The following is a 24432-nucleotide window of genomic DNA, read 5'->3' as shown; positions in this document are numbered from 1 at the left end:
GATGATGAGGTTTATGTTAATACACTTGGTGTTGGCCAGTGGAAGCTTACTAGTGGTTTGATGGTTGTGGCCCGTGGTGACAAGTTGTCTAACTTGTATGTATTTCAGGGCTCCATGTACAAAGACTTCAGTATATTTGGTGGAGAATGATACTTCATCAAGTTATGGCATAGAAGACTGAGTCATATGAGAGAAAAGGGGATTGATAGTTTGGCTAAGAAAAATTTGCTTTCTGGAGTGAAACAAGCAAAGTTGAAGAAATGTGTTCATTGCTTAGCCGGTAAACATAAAAGAGTTTGTTTTCAGAGTCATCCGCCTTCAAGAAAGCTTGATTTGCTGGAGTTGGTACATTCTGATTTGTGTGATCCTTTTAAGGTAAGATCTCATGGTTGTGCACTTTACTTTGTGACTTTTATTGATGATCATTCTCGCAAACTCTGGGTATTTCCTTTGAAGTCCAAGGATCAAGTACTTGATGCGTTCAAGAGTTTTCATGCCTTGGTTGAAAGACAAACAGGGAAGACATTGAAATGCATCCGCTCAGATAATGGTGGTGAGTATATTGGTCCCTTTGATAAATATTGCAGAGAGTAGGGTATTAGACATCAAAAAACTCCTCCAAAGACTCCTCAGTTAAATGGTTTAGTAGAGAGGATGAACAGAACTCTAGTTGAGAGGGTTAGATGTATGCTTTCAGATGCTAAGCTGTCAAATTCCTTTTGGGCAGAAGCACTTAATACTGCTGCTTATGTTATCAATTTATCTCCTGCTGTTGCTTTAGATGGTGATGTCCCTGACAGAGTTTGGACCGGTAAGAATGTTTCTTATGATCATCTTAGAGTCTTTGGGTGTAAAACCTTTGTACATGTTCCTAAGGATGAAAGGTCAAAGTTGGATGTTAAAACTAGGCAGTGTTTCTTTATTGGTTATGGTCAAGATGAATTTGGCTATCGTTTCTATGATCCTGTTGAGAAGAAACTTGTTAGAAGCCGTGATGTTGTGTTCTTTGAAGACCAAACAATTGAAGATTTTGACAAAGCTGACAAGGATGATTTTCAGAGTTGTGAGAGCTTAGTTGATGTTGATCCAGTTCCTTTGACTATTGCACCGGAAGAAAATCTTCATAATGATGAAAATTAAGTTGATGATGAAGATGGTGATCATGTTCAGAATGACCGGCATGATGTTGTTGATGCTCCAGTGCAAGATGATGTGGTTGTCCAACAACCAATTATAGATGCTCCAGAGAGTTCTCTCAGACGATCTAGTAGAGAGAGAATTCCTTCATCTCGTTATTCTCCCAATGAGTATGTACTCTTGACTAACGGAGGAGAACCTGAGAGTCTTGATGAGGCCATGGAAAGTGAAGAAAAAGAAAGATGGTTTGATGCTATAGAAGATGAGATTAAATCCTTGCATGATAATCATACCTTTGATTTGGTTAAGTTACCTAAAGACAGAAAAGCTTTGAAAAACAGGTGGGTTTTTCGGGTGAAACATGAAGATGGTAATCCAGTTCCACGGTACAAAGCTAGATTAGTTGTCAAGGGATTTAATCAGAAAAGGGGAGTTGATTTTGATGAGATATTCTTTCCAGTTGTGAAGATGTCATCCATTCGTGTGGTTCTTGGCTTGGCTGCAAGTCTAGATTTAGAGGTTGAGCAAATGGATGTTAAAACTGCTTTCCTCCATGGTGACTTAGATGAAGAAATTTATATGGAGCAACCGGAAGGTTTTGAAGTCAAGGGTAAAGAGAATTATGTTTGCAAATTGAAGAAGAGCTTGTATGGTTTGAAACAAGCTCCCAGGCAGTGGTACAGGAAGTTTGGTTCTTTTATGAGTCAGCAGGGCTTCAAGAAGACTTCTTCAGACCATTGTGTTTTTGTGCAAAAGTTCTCTGATGGTGACTTTATTATTGTCTTGCTTTATGTTTATGACATGCTTGTTGTTGGTCATAATACTTGCAGGATTCAGAAGTTGAAGCTAGAGTTGAGTAAGTCTTTTGCTATGAAAGACTTAGGACCAACAAGACAGATTCTTGGCATGCAGATTGTCCGTGATAGAAAGACCAAGAAATTGGTATTATCACAAGAGAAGCACATTTAGAAAGTACTTCACAGATTCAGCATGGACAAAGCTAAGGTTGTCAGTACACCTTTAGCTATGCACTTCAAACTGAGCACGAAACAGTGTCCTTCTAGTGATGATGAGAAGGAAGATATGAAGAAAGTTCCTTATGCTTCAGCTGTTGGTAGTTTATGTATGCGATGGTTTGTACAAGACCGGATATTGCTCACGCTGTTGGAGTTGTTAGCCATTTTCTTTCTAATCCGGGAAGAGAACATTGGAATGCTGTGAAGTGGGTTATGAGATATCTCTGTGGCACTTCTAGTCTGAGTTTGTGTTTTGGTACATGGAAGCCTATTCTTTGTGGTTATACTAATTCGGAAATGGCTGGTGATGTTGATACTCGCAAGTCTACTTCAGGGTACTTGGTTACTTTTGCAGGGGGAGCTGTGTCTTGGTAATCTAGTTTGCAAAAATGTGTTGCTCTATCTACTACAGAAGCTGAGCTTATTGCTGTCGTTGAAGCTTGTAAAGAATTGCTTTGGATGAAGAGATTCTTAGGGGAGAACTTGGTTGTGCTCAAGAGAGGTATGTGCTTTATTATGACAGTCAAAGTGCTATACATCTTGGCAAGAATTCTACGTTCCATGGTCGGTCTAAACACATTGATGTGAGATACCATTGGATTCGAGATGTGTTGGATTCTAAATTGCTTGAGCTTGAAAAGATTCATACAAATGACAATGGTTCCGATATGATGACTAAAGCTTTGCCAAGAGGGAAGTTTGAAGATTGTTGCATGGTCGCCGGGATGGCGGTCTCCTCCACATAGTCGTGAGGGGGAGAATTGTTGGGTTATGGGCCATTTTTACCCATAGGCCCATTCTTATGAGGCAAATATAAGCCTATTTAGGTCTTATTTTCATATACACAGAGAGTTTTTTCAGCAGCCAAAAAGAGAGAAAGAGAACAGTTTTCGCAGTCAAAATTCAGCCCTAACATCCAACTTCAAATTGCGATTCCCGCTTCGTTTCTTGTCTGATTGAGCTGATTTTTGGACAGCATATTATCTTCATCTCAATCTTTGATTAGGAACTGACAAAGTTGGATGTGGTTGCCTGAAGCTTCAGTTTTGCTATCGTGAATAGTAGCTGCGAAATTGGTGATTTTGCTCCTTTAATTCTCTAGATTTGGTGCAATCGTATTTTGTTGTTGCTCGTTGTTTGGCATGTGTTTTGTGGCCAATTTTGGAGAACAATATTGTAACTTTTGGTGATTATAGTGGAGCTTTTGGTCCCGTGGTTTTTTACTCTTCACATCGAAGGGTTTTCTACGTAAATCTTGGTGTCTTGTGTGATTGGTTTATTATTGCCTTGTTATATTTGTTTGGTTGAATTACTTGCTGCCTTACTATCATATTGCTTGTAGTTGTTTGTCTTCTTTCAAATCGAGAAGGGAAAGTATAGACTTGGGTATTCTTCCGCTGTTATCCTGTCAGACATTCTTTGTTAGTGCCTTGACTTTCCCAACATTTTTTACCTTATATAGTCAAATTTTTCATATCGAAAAAATAAGAAGTTGCATTTTTAACCATATCATTTTTATAACCCAAAGTGCAAAGAGAATTCAAATAATTAGTTATCAAGCCAGGGTTCATTGCTCCATTTGGATTACTAATGCCACCTCTAAAATCACATGGATTAGCAAGATTGTTTGTTCCTTCTGAATATATTTCAGATGTATATGTATCCTCATTTCATGCTACAATTTAAATTGAAAAATATTAGGTAACAATAAATTACACAAAAATAGTTTCAAAACCTATTTGTAGGATGAGATAAAAGTGGTCAATAACAATAGGTATTTATCTATAAGACTACATAAATATTTTCCATCCCATTCCATTTTAACTATTAAAAATCATTAAAGTCATAAATATTGTGAATTTCTCTCGGGGATAGTTTATTCATAAAAAATTATTGTTAAAACTCTTAAAACGAGGATAGAATTTTCATTATGTCAGTTCTCTTTCGATCCATACTTTTTCTTGGCATGTTTAAACTCTTTGATATAAAACACTAAGATAAATTGTGATTTTGGTCTCAACATAAGAATTATTTATAGTGAGAAAAAATTATCTAATATTTTGTGGAGTCAAAGATATTTAAATTTATTCCTTTTTTTAAAGGGTTGACTTTGACCAGATTTCATTCATTCTATCATTGTATTACTTTTAGATATGTATTGACTTGCACTTAGACCACCATTTATTTGTTGATATAAGAACAAGTTGAGAAAAATAATGAATATACAAATTGAGAAAAATAATGAATGTTACCTTTTATGCTGTGTGGGAGCACAAAAATTAGACTTATTGTGTATTTCTCTCATGCTAGAAGTTTTAGTAAGTTCACATATAAAATATAAGATAATTTATTTTTAAAACAAATAATTAAACTAACTAACACCATATATATTTAATTTTCAAAATCTATTCTATTTGGACTAACTCAAATATCGACTTTCTAATTTTTCATTCAACTAAATATGTGTAAAATAACTCATGCTCATTGCTGATTAATAACACTTTAAAAATATTGAAACTCGATAAACTTCGTTGCATTGTCTTTGATTTTCTTAAGAAAGAAAATTGACACACTTTGGTCGGTTATTTTTCACCAAAAATACATGGAAACTCTAAAAAAGTAATTGTTTCTTTTTTAAAAAATCAATGACCACCCCTCAATTTGAACTTTTTACAATAACTAACGGATGAACGATGATTTTTAAAATGCAAAATTGCAGTTGAAGAGCATATATATAAATAAAGAAATCATAAATTTAGTATTTTGTGTTTATACTGTACATAAAAAAATAGAGTTGAACGGATAATCTTTTATTACTTTTTTGAAAATACTTTTTTTGTATTTCACTCTCAGAGAAATTGTGATGCACACACTCTGCCACATCACTTAGAGGTGCCGAAATAAAACATAAAAATTGAAATTAAAGGGTTAAAATGAAACAAGATTGAGTTGGAGTTCCAAAATGAAATTAAAGACAACTTTAAGGGCCTGCATATGTGTTTGACCAATTAAATATATTTGATTCTAGTTTTCAAAGAAATAAATTAATCCTCAATTTGATATTATTACACAAAGTTATGCCCATCTAGAGGCTCTTGTTGTGGCCAACTGCCCAAGCGACCAACTGTGTGATAGTGCACCCAAAGACAACAATTACTACCTTGATATCTCTAACTAAGCACCCACGATGTCTTCTTTGTGATAGTGCACGTCAGAAAAGTTATAATAACATCTAAAGACGTGGTTCACCTCCAAAGTTCAAAAATTTATCCTAAAAAGAGAAGTTCTCAAGAAATTAACTTACTTCCTCCAAAGTAATTCATCTTTCATCCAAGATAAGATTTGACCATAAAATATGGATGATTTTTATTCATCTTCTCACCAATTGACACTTCTACTCATGAAATATATATGCTTTCAAGAAAATTCACCTGTAGGATTCAAGAAAAAGTTTTAATATCTTTTCCTCCAAAGATCATATCTTTCTTAATACTTCAAGAGTTTTTAAGATATGTAAGGTTTTCTCCATGTCTAGGTCATCTTGTTCTTCCCCACGAATTATATTTTCATATTTTCATTGTATCTGCCATGAATGAGTTTGGATTCGAAAGAAACTCTATGTTCTTGAATTATTCTTGATTCTTTGTGAAACTCCAAGTACCCTCCATAAAAGCATCATATTTCACATGAAGATTCTTACTCTCACGAGTTTACAAGGTTTTCTCGATCAAAATTATGAATAATTATGAAAGTAGCGGTTTGTATTTTGAAAACTAAGTCTAATTATTTATTAATAACTTATTAATTTTCATGTTATAAACCCTAGAATTATGAGCTATGAAATTCTCGAAATGTATATCTTATTATGCGTTCGTATATTTCCTTGACTACATTATTATGATAGAATATATGTGTCATGATATACGTATATGAAAAAAATTTATAAACTAATGTCCTTGAAAGTTATTAATAACAGATAGTATTAAATAAATAGTATTAAATAATATTAGTATTTACTGTGTATTAATCCTAATCCTATTAGGATTAGTACTCCTTAATCCTAGTCCTATTAGGATTAGTACTCCTTCCTATATCTCCTATATATATTTCACATGTATCCCCTTATTAGAAAAACACTTCAATACAATCAATATTCATTCATGGTACCAAGAGCCAGAAAACCTAGATCTTCTTTTCTCTAGGTTTTTCTCTCTCTTTAGGGCACCGATCGTTTCCTCTCTTCTCTTGGGCGGCGGCAGCCATGACAACCGAGGTGGATCCTCTCGATTCACTTCCTTCTGGCGTTAAACTCCTTCTCAGGCATCTTCATGCCCCGATTCCCGAAAAATTATCAGACATAAATTACCCTACATGGAAAATCACCATTCTTACAACCCTTGAGGCCAATTACCTTCTCAAATACGTCGATGGAAGCACAGAACCGCCGCCGGCAGTCATCACCGCCACGGACAAATCAGAAAAAAACAATCCGGCCCATGCCGCCTGGAAAGCCGTTGGATGGCCAGATCCGATCATGTTTGATTGCGGTCATCTCTCCCACGGTTCAGAAACACGTCCGATCCTACACAACTGCTTCAGCCCTGTGGACGGCCCTCGCAACACGCTATGCATCAACACGGTTCAATTGCGTGATCGTCTCCACACAATTACCAAAGGCGAAAACTATGGCGGAGTATTTAGACGAGGTTTCCACCATCATCACAGCCCTCAACACTGTGAACGAAATCATTCCCGAAAAAGATCTCATCATGTGCGTCGTTCGGGGGCACCCATTAGCTTACTCCTCCATTAAACAGGCGGTTCGCATCAGTCCAACGACCGTTGACCTGACTACTCTCTCCTCGTGGCTAAAAAGTAAAGAAATCAACGTAGATCTGGAAAGCAAACTTCTTCTCCGAGAAGCCGCTGTTATGAAGTCAGCCACCGCCCTCACCGCAAGCGAGAACTATCGTGGGGGGTGTGGTGGCGGCCGGTAGGGGATTCGCGACGGCTACGGCAGAAACAGCGGAGGCCGCGGGCGCGGCGGTTGGCAGGGCAGTCGTCCGCCGTATGACGGTCAACAGCACGACAGCAACAACAGCCTGCATTCCTTCGGTAGCGGCGGGCAGTCATCTTCCAGCGGCGGGCAGGGCACTTACGAGCGGGATCGTCCAACTTGTCAAATCTGTCAGAAAACAGGACACACCGCTGTTTGTTGCTTGTTTCGGTATAAGGAGAGTCGAAATAGTGATAACCGTGCCAATTATACATCTCAAGCCTGCCCCTCCTCTGAATGGCTGTTGGATACTGGGGCCAACATGCACGTTACTTCGGATCTATCCAAGCTTAACGCTCCAAATCCATATCATGGCTCCAATGGTATTACTGTTGGCAACGGTGAGTCCCTTAGTATTTCTCACACTGGCACGGGTACCATTAAAACCTCCACCGCTATCTTTCACCTAGGTAACCTTACCCACGTCCCTTCTATTAAAACCAATCTCCTTTCAGTTCATCAATTCACAAAAGACAATAATTGCTCACTCTTGTTCACCTCTAATGATTTTCAGATCCTAGACAATACTACCAAGAGGGTGATTTTTCAGGGCCTTTGTGAGCATGGTCTGTACGTTCTCCCTGGCACAAGTTCGTCTGCCCACCCAGTTTTAGAAAGCGTTCCTGTGGCTCTTTCGGCTGATGGCCACAGTCTGTTGTGGCACAGTCGTCTGGGTCACCTGTCTACTCAAATAATAAATTCTTTAATGTCTCAATTAGGTTTTTCTTCCATTCATGTAAACAATTGTGACTCCTGTTCAATTGCTAAATCTCATAAATTACCTTTTACTTTATCTGAGAAGCGTACAACTGCACCTTTTCAACTTATTCATTCTGACCTATGGGGTCTTACTGCTGTTCCTTCTTTTCCTGGTTTTCGCTATTATATTTGTTTTGTGGATGATTTTACAAAATACACTTGGTTGTACCCACTAAAACACAAATCACAGGCATACACTACCTTTGTCACTTTTGAAAAAATGATCAAAACACAATTCAATTCTCATGTTAAACTTTTTCGAAGTGACAATGGAAAGGAATATGTCAATAACATCTTTGGCCAGTTTCTGCAATCCCTGGGAATTATACATCAAACCTCCTGTCCATACACTCCCGAACAGAATGGGGTGACTGAGCGTAAGCATCGGCATCTCATTGAAACGGTGGTTACTCTTCTACATCAATCTCATCTCTCTGTCTCCTTTTGGGTAGAAGCTCTAGCCACCGCAAACTACCTCATTAAAAGAATGCCCAGTCACACCCTCTCCAACAAATCACCCTATCAACTCCTTTACCAAGAACTTCCCAATTATACCAACCTCCGCGTCTTTGGGTGTCTTGCCTACCCTTGGCTACGCCCTCATATTACTCACAAATTACAACCCCGATCCTATCCTTGTATTTTTTTGGGCTATCATCCTACCTCCAAGGGTTATCGCTGTCTTGACCCACAAACTCATAAAGTCTACATATCTCGTCATGTCAAATTTGTCGAAAATGAGTTTCCCTACGAGTCTATTTCCTCCTCCACAAATACATCATTCATTAGCGTCCTTCCCCTTTTTCCAACATACTCACAGGGTCCCTCACCACCTTCCCCCACACCTCCACCCACTACCCAACCACCCCTCATCACCCCTTCGACCGTCACCCACAATACACCCGCAACCACCACCCACACTCACAACCAACCCGAACCACCCCATACCCACAACATCTCCAGCCCGATCCATTTTGGGTCCTTCCCGGTCACCCTCGAATCACCACCGCCCGTGCCACCCCCAATACTCATCCCATGTTAACCCGTGGCAAAGCCGGTGTTTAAACCCAAAACCTTTCAGGCTACCATACCACCAAATACACCCCTTCCGATAGTGCACCAACAATCTACTCTGTTGCCTCAAAAAATGCTTATTGGCATCATGCTATGGATGACGAGTTTAAGGCTTTAACTGATCAGAAAACTTGGGTTCTTGTACCTAAGCCCCATGGGCGGCACCCAGTGGGCTGTAAATGGGTGTACAAAATTAAACACAATGCAGATGGCAGTATTTCCAGGTACAAGGCTCGTTTGGTTGCTAAAGGCTACAATCAGGAGTATGGGCTTGATTACTCCAAGACATTCAGTCATGTTATTCAGCAGGAAACCATTCGCCTGGTACTGTCACTCGCCGTGCGCAAAAATTGGCTCATCAATCAGTTGGATGTTTCCAATGCTTTTCTTCATGGCATGCTTGATGAAACTATCTACATGACGCAACCACCAGGTTATGTTGATCCCCGCTTCCCTCAACATGTTTGCAAACTCCAGAAGTCTCTGTATAGGCTCAAGCAAGCCCCCCGTACTTGGTACACACATCTGAAAACGTTCCTCCAGGGACTCAGCTTCACTTGTTGCGTACACGACACAAGTCTGTTTACTCGGCATTCAGCACGCGGTACCGTCATTTTTCTTGTGTATGTAGATGTTATCATTATTACAGGCTCTACTGCAGCTCTCATTCAGGATGTCACTCGAGCTATGCATACTACCTTCAAAATGAAGGACCTTGGCCCGTTACATTATTTTCTGGGAATGAAGGTTTCTCGGACAGGCAACGGCTTGTTTCTTCATCAGTCAAAATATGCTCGAGATCTGTTGTAGAAAGCTGGACTGGAAAAATGCACCAGTCAACCAACACCGATGGCAGTCTCTTTGTCTACGAATGGAGCCGACACCCCCTTTGCTGATATCACCCACTTCCGCAGCCTCATTGGGGCTCTACAGTATCTGGCCATTACCCAAACTGACATCCAGTTTGCTGTCAATCGAGTTGGTCAGCGCATGCATCAACCAAGTGAACATGATTATTATTGTCTAAAACGCATTCTCAGGTACATTTTTGGCACTCTTGGTCGTGGTTTACTCATTCGACCCGGGGACTTGGAGCTTCGGGGGTTCTCCAATTCAGATTGGGCGAATGATAAAAATGACAAAAAATCTACATCGGGGCTTCTCATTTTTTTGGGGCTGAACCTGATCTCCTAGTGTACAAAAAAACAATCCAAGGTCTCTCGGTCCTCGACTGAAGCTGAATACCGCGCCCTTGCTCTTCTCGCTGCTGAGACCATGTGGGTCACATATATTCTTCGCGAACTCCGCGCCACTCACACTGTTCCTGCTCTCTATTGTGACAACAAATCGACCATCTGTGTGGCCAAGAATTCTATCCTACACACCTGAATGAAACATGTTGATACCGATTGTCTCTTTGTTCGCGATGAAGTTCAGGCCGGCACCATGACTATGCAGTATGTACCCACTGAAGAACAACCGGCTGATATTCTCACTAAGCCTCTCCCGAGCCGACATCACGATTACCTCAGTTCCAAGCTTCCGTTCGCTTCCGCTCATCTCAGCTCTAGGGGGGATAATAACAGATAGTGTTAAATAAATAGTATTAAATAATATTAGTATTTACTGTGTACTAATCCTAGTCCTATTAAGATTAGTACTCCTTAATCCTAGTCCTATTAGGAGTAGTACTCCTTCCTATATCTCCTATGTATATCTCCCATGTATCCCCTTATTAGAAAAACACTTCAATACAATCAATATTCATTCAGTTATGAACATAGGCCTTTTCGCTAATCCATGAACACTTGAGTTTAAGAGAGCTAAATGATTAATTGAAAAGGCAAGAGTCTAAATGATGGATGCATGAAGTCTCAACGATTAATGTTGGTTAAGGATCGTACCATTGGTTTGGCTAAGTCCTTCTTTTGTTTCCTTAGTAAGAGCTAGTTATGAATTTACATGACACATACACAAATGTCTCATACCCAACGACATTGTTGATCGGATTGAGATTAGCTACATTCATTAATATGGTGGTTTACATCGAATACACTATTATACTTCCAATAATGAACTAATATGATGATAGAAGTACCCCTAAGGAAGTCTAAATGAACTCATCTCATAACCTTCTTATGTTACGATTATGACTATGTTAACAGTTTCTACTCATCTTGATATGCATAGTTATGTTTTATTTTTCCATTTCACATACAATACTTTTTCACATGTATTTAAGTTCTTTTTATTGGAGCCACTTCATCAATTTTATTGATGCATGATTAGATACGCAAACACGCGACTAGCCACTCATTAGGTTTCATATCTTCTGAACTCCTACAATTATTGGATATGATTTTTTTCATGGCAAAATTTGATGTCTAGCTAGAGATTATAATAAAGATGGTGTGAAAAGTGTAAATTAATTAGTTTCAGTATTATTTGATAATGAATTAAGGATAAAGTCTTGGGCAAGGGCTAGCACTGATTTTGTCACAAATATTAATCATCAAAATATCATGATGAAGAATGTTGACAAACCAATCATCATTCATCAAAACTATTGCCCCAACAACTAAGGTTGTCCTAGAATGTAACTCCTACATTTATAAAAAAATTTCAAGTATAACTATCACGCCCCAAGCCACACCTCGATGAGACTAACACTCGAGAATCATTGTTGGCCCTAAGTGAACCATTAACCTAGCTTACTTACTCAGCACAAGACTTAACTTATCAAAGATAACTCGCATAAAACTTTGAATGTTATGACGAAAACATTCAACTAGCCAATAAGGCAAACTCAAGTCTCAACATAAGATAATGAAAATGAAAAGTGTAAAGAACTAATATATGACGGTCTATGAAGCCTCTAAAACGAGTGAAATAGATGTAGAGACAAGACCCACGAAATCCTAATGAACTAAAACTACTAAAATCAATAAAAAGAGGGACCCTCTGGAAATCAAGGAAGCTCATCAGCTGATTCTGAATGCTCAACTGTATCAATAAGGTGTTGGATGATCCTAGTTACCTGCGTCTGCATCATAAGAAGTTGCATGCCAAATCTCGTAAGTACATTGAATGTACGAGGATATGAGAGGAATTCTAAAATAAGACATAGGCTTGAAAAGGAACTGACGAACATACTTGGCTCCACTCAACTCAAACTGAACTAAGCTCATTTCAATATAAAGCAAATTAGTATAAAACAAGTGCAGTATAAAAAATCTTATGAAAGTGAATGCCAACTCTGTGTATTTGGAAATACAATGATACTCTATGCATATGCAAAGATACAAATATAACTCTAAAATGTATGTAAAAATACAATTAAATTGTGTGTATAATAATATAAATATTTCTATATAATTTTCTCTACCGACAACCATCACGTAAGAGTTATTGTGATGATTCATCGTTTTGCGTCACATTGTTAAGGATCGTCCTATACCTTGCCGATGGTATAGTTGCTGACCGCTAAGTGGATCCACTAGTCAATGCTAAAAAAGCACTAAGGAATCATCTAAAAATTATTAACCTTTTCTACCCATGACGACCGTATGGTTTATGGGGTCTGGGTGTTGTCTGAACTCTCCCATATCGGTGTTCAATACTACTCTCAAAATATCATACTTTTTTCTGTGATTTGAGATAATTGCTCAAAAACATAGCTCAAATGAGAATGCATAGTCCCGATATACTCTTTTGAATAAATGAACTTCAAACTTCGTTCTTTACGCAACTCAAAACTCAAGTCTTAAAACAAGGTTAAAACATTTGCAGAAAAACTTTTGGAAGAATTTATGAATTTTTTTTTACTTGACTCTTAACTTCTCTTGATTTGTGATAGAAAAGATCTCATGATGTTTAAGAGTGCTTTTAGATAGTTAAACATGACAAAAGATCAATAGATTACTGGCTGAAAGCATGTCCGCGACGTGGAGATATATTTAATTATTTGGTCACAAAATAATTTTTGAGGCAGAACGGTCCATGAGCACTCCGCAATGCGGATAAAATTTGTCCATCCAGAGGAATAGGTCCGTGATACGTACGTGGTACCCAAATTTGGCTGACTTTTTCTCTCTTTGTCTTCTAATCCAAATTGCCAAAATTTTGATTCTTTTTCTCAATTTATCTTTGGATTTAGATATGTAGCACTTGTAAAATAAAAAACTTAATTGAAGAATTTATTTATTCTGGTATATATCTTGACATTGCTAATTATGAAATTTGATTCAGATTCAATAAAAAAGGAAGTGTGACGTTTAAGAATGTCTTGATACTTATGTTTTGTGAATGATGAATGGGGAAAAACACACCGGAATAGTTTTTCAAACAAAAAGAGAAGGGATCGAAAAACTTTTATTCTTTGTTTATATCTTTTTCTTTTTCATTTGTTTGAGAGAGACAAAGAAGGCAGAAATATTAGGTTTTGAAGTATAACTATGTATTTATGTATAAGACTAAATAAATATTTTCCATCCATTTCTACTGTAAACATTAAAAACTATTAAAATCATAAATATTGTGAGTTATACCAGAGATAGTTCATCCATACAAAATTATTGTTAAAATTCTTGAAATGAGGACAAAATTTTCACGAAATTATAAGATAATTTAAACACATAAATAAAAACAACAATTGTAACATTTAAATTCTTAGAAAACATTGAAAACTAAATCATGGCCCTACGAGAATTGAAATCAACTAACATAAGTAAAAAACATTAGAAATTTTCAAGTAATGAGTGTGACACTTTGTCAAAGTGCCTTTTACGAACCTTCCGTTCAACATTCTCTCATTAAGAATTTTCATTATGTTAGTTCTCGTTCGATCGATACTTTTTCTTGGCATGTTTAAGCTCTTTGCTATAAAATAATGTGATAAATTGTGATTTTGGTCTCAACATAAGAATTATTTATAGTGAGAAAAAATTATCTTAATATTTTGTGGAGTCAAAGATATTTAAATTTATTCCTTTTTTTAAAGGGTTTGACTTTGACCAAATTTCATTCATTCTATCATTGTATTACTTTTAGATATGTATAGACCTACACTTAGACCACCATTTATTTTTTGAAATAAGAGCAAGTTGAGAAAAATAATGAATATACAAATTGAGAAAAGTAATGAATAAGTTAACTTTTATGCTGTGTGGGAGCACAAATAGATTTATTGTGTACTTCTTTCATGGTAGAAGTTTTAATAAGTTCACATATATAGTAAGATAATTTATTTTTAAAACAAATAATTAAACTAAATAACACCACATATTTATTTTTTGATATCTAATCTATTCGGACTAACTCAAATATCGACTTTCTAATTTTTCATTCAACTAAATATGAGTTAAAAGAACTCATAATATTGTTAATTAATACACTCTTCAAAAATGTTGAAACTCGACAGATTTCGATCCATCGTCATTCATTTTCTTAAGAAAGAAAATTGATACACTTTCAATGGTTATTTTTCACGCAAAAATATAGGTAAACTCTAAAAAAAAAAGAAATTGTTTCTTTTTAAAATCAATGATCATCCGTCAATTTGAATTTTTTTACAGTAACTAACAGATGAACGATGATTTTTTAAATACAAAATTGCAGTTGAAGAGTATATATATATATATATATATATATATATATATATATATATCATAACATTAGTATTTTGTGTTCAAACTGTACGTAAAAAATTAGAGTTGAAGGGTTAATCTTTTATTACTTTTTTAAAAAAAATATATACTTTTTTGTATTTCACTCTCTTTCAGTGAAAGTGTGATGCACACACTCTGCCACATTACTTAGAAAAGCCAAAATAAAACATAAAAATTGAAATTAAAGGGTTAAAATGGAAAAAGGTTGAGTTGGAGTTCCAAAATGAAATTAAGAACAACTTTAAGGGTCTGTGTTTGATCAATTAAATATATTTGATTTAGTTTTCAAAGAATAAAATTAATCTTCAATTGGATATTATTATACAAAGTTACGCCCATTTTACTAGAGGCTCTTATTGTGCCCAACTGCACAAGCGACCAACTGTGTGATAGCGCATCCAAAGACAATGGTACTTTGATATGCTCTGACTAAGCGCCCACGATGTCTTCTGTGTAATAGCGCACATCAGAAAAATTATAATAACCCCTAAAGACGTGGTTCACCTCCCAAGTTCAAAAATTTATCCTAGAAAGAGAAGTTCTCAAGAAATTAACTCACTCCCTCCAAAATAACCCATCTTTCATCCAAGATAAGATTTGACAATAAAATATGGATGATTTTTAATCATCTTATTTCCAATTGACATCTTCTACTCATAAAATGTATATGTTTTCAAGAAAATTCCCCTGTAGGATTCAAGAAAAAATTTTGATATCTTTTTCTCCAAAGATCATACCTTTCTCAATACACTAGAGTGTTTAAGGTATGTAAGGTTGTCTTCATGTCTAGGTCATCTTGTTCTTTCCCACGAATTATATTTTCATGTTTTCGTAGTATCTTCCATGAATGAGTTAGGATTTGAAAGAAACTCTATGCTCTGGAATTATTCTTGATTCTTTATGAAACCCCAAGTAGCATCATATTTCACATGAAGATTCTTACTCCCACGATTTTACAAGATTTCCTCTGTGAAATTATGAATAATTATGAAAGTAGGTTTCTATTTTGAAAACTAAGTCTAATGATTTTTTTAGTAACTTATTAATTTTCATGTTATTAACCCTAGAATTATGAACTATGAAATAATCCATATACAAATCATATGATGCTATTATATATTTCCTTGACTACATTATTATGAAAAAATATATGTCTCATGATATAAATGTAAAATTTCAAAAAAAATTTTGAACTAAGACTCAAACCGCTAATCGTACTGACTTAGATTTCACCAAGGAATTAAAGTTTCTTAAGTATTAATGTCATTTCACTAGATTTAGTACATTGAGTTCCAAAGAGAATTATATTGTAAATAACAGAACTCTGAAAACTGGAGAGTTAAACTAAGTATGAGTCTTGGATCAATTTTAAACGACCATAAATCCTAGAGAAAGATGAGTTACGTGTTCTACAAGATACCATAGGAAATATCTTTGAATTATATTTACAAATCCGTAAAGTTTGCTAAGTTTCGAGTTCGGATGAGTGAGATATGACCTTTTGAAGTTAGTTTGCCCAGCTAAGGAAAGTTAGCCGAAAATAGTGAAGGGTACTTTGGTCCTTTCATTTATAGTAATATTTTAGAGGCACAATCCTTTCATGTTCAGTTTTATAATCATATTATACACCTAGGGTTTTAGTTGATAGTTCAAGAAGAGGCAAGAAGAGAAAAGAAGAGAAAAGAGGAGAAAAGATGAAAGGATCGAGGCGTTCATCGACGTTCTTGAGTTTAGTTAAGAATTTTCGCCATGGTTCTAATCCCTAAGAGGTATGTAAGCTTCCATAGTGTTGAGTTTGTTCAGTCATACGCCAATCATGTTATTTTTTTAGCGAAATTTCATTCTTCAAGTTTAAAGATTTGAGTTCTTGATAGGTGTTCTTAAGGTTCATTCTAAATCTTGTTGTGTTGGACTTTTGGTGAATTCTTGAGAATAAATTGAGTAATTGAAGTGTTTTTTTACAGTATATTATAGTGTAATCAATTTAAGTAATCAAATCCAAGTGATTGGGGAAGACACCGTTCGATTTTAGGTGATTTAGGGTGAGAAAACGTGCAAAAAAGCTCGGCAGATTTTTCTGGGTTGGGCCCTAGCGCGGCACGCCTACCAGAGCGCCCCAAACCCTACTCTGTACTCCAGGGGTCGGCACCCCGCACCACCCATAGTCTCAGAGTCATCTGCCTCATCCAATTTGCCCTCGATTGCTCCATTTGAGCTCATTTAAAGTGTATCTTCACACCTTTTGATTCTAAACACTTTAAACTACATCTAAACACTTGGAAATCATTCATAACATGAATCATGATCCTTGAATTCATAATTCAAATTCAAGGTAAAGTTAAGATTTAGATTTGAGAGTTCTTCCAAATCTTTTGAGAGAGTCTATTCGAGTCTTTTTGAGGAGTCTTCTACAACTTCTCGTATCTTATTTCAAGACTCAACTAAGTGAGCATGAGATTAAGGAGAATGTATTCATGAGTCTACAATATCACCTAGATCCTTCATATTATGAATCATAACTCTTGAATTTATAATTCACATTCAAGAGATCCTTTAAGTTCAAATTGTAAATTCCTTGAGATCCGTCATTGATTTGAACTATGTTTTGAGGAAGTAAGTAATAGAATGAGAAGATTTGCATTCATGAGTTCCATTTAGTTACTTAGTCCTTCTATTCGAGTTGTTCATTCCCATAACTTCCGCATGAACTCCATAAATTGAGTATCATAGAGTGGAGTAGTATCTCCAAATTCCAAAGTCTTGAGTATTGAGTTCTTTATCCGTTTTGAAATTATATTCCTAAGCATGGGAATACTACATGTTACCCATTAATTCTTTGAGTTAACTAGTTCATGACCATAATTCCGCATGAACTCCTCTAATTCGAGCTTGATTCATTGAGTTAAGTAGTCCATGCCCATAATTCTACATGAACCCTCCGTGTACAACATTCTTGAGATGACTAGTATCATTGACTTCTTGAGTTCTTGAGTTTTTGAGTTCAAGTGTTGAGTTTTATGCATGGTTATTGAGAACCTTGAATTGAGTCGTTCATGTTCATAGTTCGACATGGACCCTATTTTAAGAAGTCTTTTTACAATTTTTTTAAAATTTATTTCAAAGACTTGAGCACTAAGTTGAGAAAGAGTAAAGTTGAAGTTCTGTTCTTCAAAGAAGTATATGGTAACTAAGTATTCCCTAAGAGTTTATAAATATTTTCACATTTAAGTTAAAAGGAACTAAGAGTTCCAAAAGAGTTTTAAACAAGAAAAAGGAACATAGATTCCAAAGGACTTTTTAAACCTAAAAAGGGTTGAGCAAATTATATCAACCCAGAGAAAGGAGTTTATTTTAAAAGCATGAGCTAAAATATATTTTTGGAGTGGTATTAAGCACTGATATGGGGATGAGAGTTCATATTAACTTAAGTCTCCATGTTAACCATGTAGCCATCATGGGTATTAACAGGTCATACTTTTTAGATAATCATGCGAGTTTATCCAGTGGATCCACTAAGTTAAGGATGTTCTGTGGGACGGCAAAGTATAGGACAATTCTGGAAGCGTGGACGAGACGTTGTATCACCAATTAGTCTCATAGTGGTCGTTGTCAATTAGAGAAACTCCCACAATATTAATTAAATGGTTCCGCAAGGGGTCTGCTTAGTATAAATGGAGGTATGAGACTTCATTCATGTATTGCAGAAGTAGACTTTGAGAGGAAGAATGATATGTTTGTTAGGATACTATTATCTTGAGTCAACATCATGTTTTAAAACAACATTTCTTTATATTGCACTTGTTTTAAACTGCTTTATATTGAAATAAGTTCAGTTAAGTATCATGAGTTGGGCATTTCGACTTAAATACCTTAAGTGGAGTATTTTTAGTTGATTATTGCTTCATTGAGTCAAGTATCATATATTTGACGTTGAGTACTTAATCTTTGAGTTGAATATCTAATCTTTAAGTTGAGTATCTTATTCTTGATTTGAGTTGGACTGAAAAGAGGTAAGTACGTTTTATTTTTATCAAGTTCAAGCCTATGTATTATGATTTAGAATTTCCATTACATGCTCGTACATTTCACGTACTAAGTCATTTGGCCTGCTTCTTCTAATGATGCAGACATATGTATTCAGGATCATCAACAGGAGCTTCGTTGATAAATCTGAGATCCGAGTTAGCTATGGTGAGTCTCCTTGCTTCCATAGGATTTCATATACTTTTCATTTTAGTCAAGAGGTCGTGGGTCATGTCCTTACTTTTATTATTGTAAGTTAGACGCTTCATAGATAATCAGTATAGTTGAGGAGTCTGTATTAATTATTTATTTTATTAGATGTTTTAAAGACTAAAGTTGTCTATTTAATGGCTAATTTAATACATTATTTTTATTCAAAGTTATTCATTTCATTTTTAAGATTTTGCATGCTTAATTTAGTCTTCCGCTTGTAGTCAGCCAAGATGATGGTTCACTTAGAGACCATCAATGGTTCTTGAGTATCGGCCACGTTCAGGGTGTAGACTCGGGTCGTGACAAACTTGTATCAGAGCACAAACTTTAAGTTTCCTAAGGTGACAATGAAGCCGTTTCAGTAGGATCTTATTTATGGTCGTGAGGGCCTCACTTCTACGAATGAGGTACTATAGGCTTTTAAGAAAAGTTTCCCTTCCGTCGTACTCTTAATCGTGCAATAGAGCTAAGTCATAGAGATCTATTCTAACTCGTGCGTTCTTATATTCATCTGACTACCCATCATACTAGAGATGGTTAAAAATGAAAGTTTAAAGATCCTTATCGATGAGTTGTTCTTAGCAAGAGTCTTGAGAAAGCCATGAGACTCCATAGGGTCTTGAGAGAAGCCCAAGAGTAGATTTAGGTGTTTATTTCCAAAGTAATTCACCCATATTCACATGAATCGTGCGTTTGAGCTAAAAAAAGTGAGTTGTACTCTTTATTTTAAGCCTTGTTTCAGCCGAGGTACTTTTTAAGAAGTATGTTTAGAGCTTGGGAAATATTTTCATCCGAAAGAGTAGCATGAGTTATGAGATCATGAGCAGTACTAAATGAAAGAGCCATAGTTAGAGGAAATTATACAGAGGTATAAAGATCTATGAGAAGGAGATGGTATTTTGGCAAACCAGGATATTCTAGTCATGCACTAGTAAGATAATAATGAAGAGTTTTCACTTATGGGTAGACTAGAGTGAAGATTTGTAAAGAGCTTAGAATAGGAGGTAGAGTAAGTATAACAAAAAAAAGAGCTATGATAATGTGCTATTGTGTTAGTAATGACCAATTGTAAGTAGTGAAGATATATATATATATATATATATATATATATATATATATATATATATATATATATATATATATATATATATATATATATATATATATATATATAGATAGATAGATAGATAGATAGATAGATAGATAGATAAATAGAGAGAGAGAGAGAGAGAGAGAGAGTTATTTAAGAGATAATATGAAGTATGTGAGTAAGTAGTACTTAAATTATGAGGTGGTATGTGATGGTAATTCAAGTATGTAGACTGAGAAGCTAAGGATTGACTAATTTTCATGAGGTCTTAGTGGAAAAATGTTCATAAATTGCCATATCAGTATTGAGGTATAATATAGTAGGTGAGTAATCGTATTGACATTCAGGTTTAGTAATTAACATTAAGCTTGAATTTGAAATGAGTGTCATGATCCAAAAGAATGACAACAAAAGGGTGATGATGTTAGTTATGAGATTTGATATGGTAGATTTTACATAAAATAGGTGAGGAATTGAGATGGTTGTTGCAATGAATTCGAGTAGTAGAGAACATTACCTTTAGATAAGGGCAGTGGTGTGGCCAACTCACAAGAATAAAAAGAGAATTAAGAGAATGTACACCAGCTAGAGATGTGGAATCGGTGCATAGCTTTCAAGTATTAACTTAGACCCAACGAGGAGATGATAAAATGAGAAATCAAGTCAATTTATGAGAATTTCATAAGGATTTAATTCATAGGAGTTCATGGAGTTGTTAGATTTCTAAGGTTGAATATGGTGTTGTTAAAAATTAGGTGGATTCTTGAGATGAGCAATGTGGTGGTAAAGAGTAATAGTTTGAGATGAGATTTCCTATAGAGAGGTATAGAATAAGAACAAAAAGATTTGAGTTAATATTGAATAAAGTAAGAACATACCATTAGACGCAGACCTTAGTAAGAGAAAACCATTCTATACCCAGTTCAGTCATCATTCGAGGACGAAAGATCCCAAGGGGGAGATATTGTAACACCCCAATAAATTTTTCTAACAAAGACTCGAACCGTTAATTGTAGTGACTGAGATTTCACCAAGGAATTAGAAATTTCTCAAGTATTAAGGGCATTTCACTAGATTTAACACCTTCAATTCCAAAGAGAATTAAATTGGACATAACAAACTCTGAAAACTTGAGAGTTAAGCTAAGTATAAGTTTTGAGTCAACTTTAAATGAACGTAACTCCTAGCACAGGATGATTTAGGTGGGGTACAAGATACCATAGAAAATATATTTGAAGTATATTTCCAAATTCGGTGAGTTTTGTAAGTTTCGAGTTTGGATGAGTGAGATATGACCTTTTGAAGTTAGACAGCCCAACTATGGAAAATTAGCCGAAAATAATGAGGGGTATATTGGTCATTTCCTTACCCAATAAGATTTAATTCATTTTAGTAATATTTTAGCGGTATAATACTTTAAGGTTCAGTTTTATAATCATTATATACACCTAGGGTTTTAGCTGATAGTTCAAGAAGAGGCAAAAAGAGAAAAGAAGAGAAAAGAGAAGAGATGGAAGGATGAAGGCGTTCATTGACGGTCTTGAGTTTAGTTGCATATTTTTGCATTGGATCTAATCCCTAAGAAGTATGTAAGAATCCATAGTGTTATATTTGTTCACTCACAGTGAAATTCCATTCTTAAATTTTAAAGATTTGAGTTCTTGATAAGTGTTCTTGAAGTTCATTCTAAATCTTGTAATTTGGTTATAGTGAATTCTTGAGATAAATTTGAGTAATTTTAGTGTTGTTTAAATTATATAAGAGTTTAATTAAGTTAAATAATTGAACACAAGTGATTGGGGGAGAAACAGTTCGATTTTAGGCATTTCAAGGTGAGAAAACGAGCAAAAGTGCTTGACAGAATATTTTGGGTTAGGGCTAGGCACTGCACGCCTTCCAGAGCGCTCCAAGCCCTTCTATGTACTTTATAGGTTGTCCATGCCACCCATAGCCCCAGGGTTACCTGCCCCATCCAGTTTGCCCTCGATTGCTCTGTTTGAGCTCATTTAAAGTGTATCTTCACTCCTTTTGATTCTAAGCACTTTAAACTAATTCTAAACACTTGGAAATCATTCATAATATGAATAATGATCCTTGAAAACATAATTATAACTCAATGCGAAGATAAGATTTAGATTTGAGTGTTCTTTCGAGCCTTTTGAGAGAGTCCTTTTGAGGAGTCTTCTACAACTTCTAGTAACTTGTTTCAAGACTCAAGTAACTGAGTATGAGAGCCGAGAATGTATACATAAGTCTACAATAACACCTAGATCCTTCATATTATGAACCATAACTCTTCAATTCATAATTTACTTTCAAGATAGAGTTTAAGAGTAGAGCTCAAGAAAGCCTTTAAGTTCAAATTATGAATTCCTTGATATCCATCATTGATTTGAAGTAAGTTTTGAGGAAGTAAGTAAGAGAATGAGAATATCTATATACATGAGTTCCATCTAGTTACTTAGACCTTCTAGTTGAGTTGTTCATGTCCATAACTTCTACATGATCTCCATAAATTGAGTACCATTGAGAGAAGTAGTATATCTACATTCAAAAGTCTTGAGTATTGAGTTCCTTATTCCTTTTGAGATTATATTCCTAATCATGGAACTGCTACATTTTACCCATTAAGTCCTTGAGTTAAGTAGTGTCATGCCCATCATTCCGCATGAACCCTTTAAGTCGAGCTTGAGTCATTGATTTAAGTAGTTCATGCCCATAATTTTGCATGAACCCTCCGAGTCAAGCATTGTTGAGATGAGTAGTATCATTGACTCCTTGAGTCCTGGACTTTTTGAGTTCAAGTATTGAGTTTCATGCATTGTTATTGAAAACCTTGAATTGAGTTGTTCATGTTCATAGTTCGATCACAAACCATATTTGTCCTTTTAAAAATTGTTTTAAAAGTTGTTTAAAAAACTTGAGCACTGAGGTGAGAAAGAGTAAAGTTGAAGTTATGTTCTTCAAAGAAGTATATGGTAACTAAGTATTCCCTAAGAGTTTATAAATGTTTTCACATTTAAGTTAAGAGCAAACTAAGAGTTTCAAAAGAGTTTTAAAGAAGAAAAAGGAACATATGTTCCAAGAGGGCTTTTTAAAGCTAAAAAGGGTTGAGCAAATTATCTCAAGCTAGAGGAAGGAGTTTATTTTAAAAACATGAGCTAAATTATATTTTGGAAGTAGTATTAAACATCGATGTGGGGATGAGATTTCATATTAACTTAAGTCTCCATGTAAACCATGTAACCATCATGGTATTAATGGGTCATACTTTTTAGATGATCATGTGAGTTTAACCAGTGAATCCACTAGGTTAAGGATGTTCTATGGGACGGAAAAGTATAGGACAATTCTGGAAGCGTGGGCGAGACGTTGTATCACCAATTAGTCTCATAGTGGTCGTTGTCAATTAGAGAAACTCCCACAATATTAATTACATGGTTTCTCAAGGAGTCTGCTTAGTATTAATGGAGGTATGGGACTTCATTCATGTATTGCAAAAGTAGACTTTGATATGGAGCATGATATGTCTTTTATGATATTATTATCTTGATTTAACATAATGTTTTTAAACAATTTTTCTTTATATTGCACTTGCTTTAAACTGCTTTATATTGAAATAAATTCAATTAAGTATTATGAGTTGAGAATTTTGAGTTGTGTACCTTAAGTTGAGTATCTTTAGTTGATCTGTGCTTCATTAAGTCAAGTATCATATATTTGAAGTTGAGTACTTAATTTTTTAGTTGAATATCTAATCTTTGAGTTGTGTATCTTATTCTTGAATTGAGTTGAACTGAAAAGAAGTAAGTATGTTTTCGTTTTATGAAGTTCAAGCCTATGTTTTATGCTTTAGAATTCCCTTTACATGCTCGTACTTTCCACGTACTGAGCTATTTGGTTTGCATCTTCTCATGATGCAGACACAACTATCCAGGATCATCAACATGAGCTTCGTTAATAGATTCGAGATTCGAGTTAGCTATGGTGAACTTCCTTGCTTTCGGAGGATTTCATTTACTTTTCAGTTTAGTCAGGAGGTCATGGGTCTTGTCCAGACTTCAACCATTATCAGTTAGAGGCTTCATAGATAGCCAGTATAGTAAATGTATCTATATTAATCATTTATTTTATTAAATGTTTTAAAGGCTAAAACTTTCTATTTAATGTCTATTTGAAAACATTATTTTTATTCAATGTTTTTCATTTCAGTTTTAAGTTTTTGCATGCTTAATTCAGTCTTTCACTTGTAGTTATCCAGGATGAGGGTTCGCTCGTGAACCGACATTGGTTCTTGAGTGGCGTCCATGTTCAGGGTGTATACTCGGGTCGTGACAATAAAGATATAAAATTTTATATGTCCTTGAAAGTTATGAACATAGGCCTTCAGGCTAATCA

General features: G+C 35.4%; 1 long non-coding RNA gene across 1 annotated transcript; it reads left to right on the top strand.

The window, feature by feature from the left end:
- The first annotated feature begins 15217 nt into the window (after positions 1-15217).
- On the top strand, positions 15218-24231 carry LOC138337736 (uncharacterized). Its single transcript, XR_011211126.1, has 3 exons — positions 15218-15472; positions 18836-18899; positions 23958-24231. It is a non-coding gene; the product is annotated as an uncharacterized lncRNA (long non-coding RNA).
- Positions 24232-24432: the final 201 nt, after the last annotated feature.

This window comes from Solanum lycopersicum, chromosome 8 (assembly GCF_036512215.1).
Source record: "Solanum lycopersicum chromosome 8, SLM_r2.1".
Lineage (NCBI taxonomy): Eukaryota > Viridiplantae > Streptophyta > Magnoliopsida > Solanales > Solanaceae > Solanum > Solanum lycopersicum.
The sequence above is the reverse complement of the archived record's forward strand: the minus strand, read 5'-3'. Positions and strand labels throughout refer to the sequence as shown.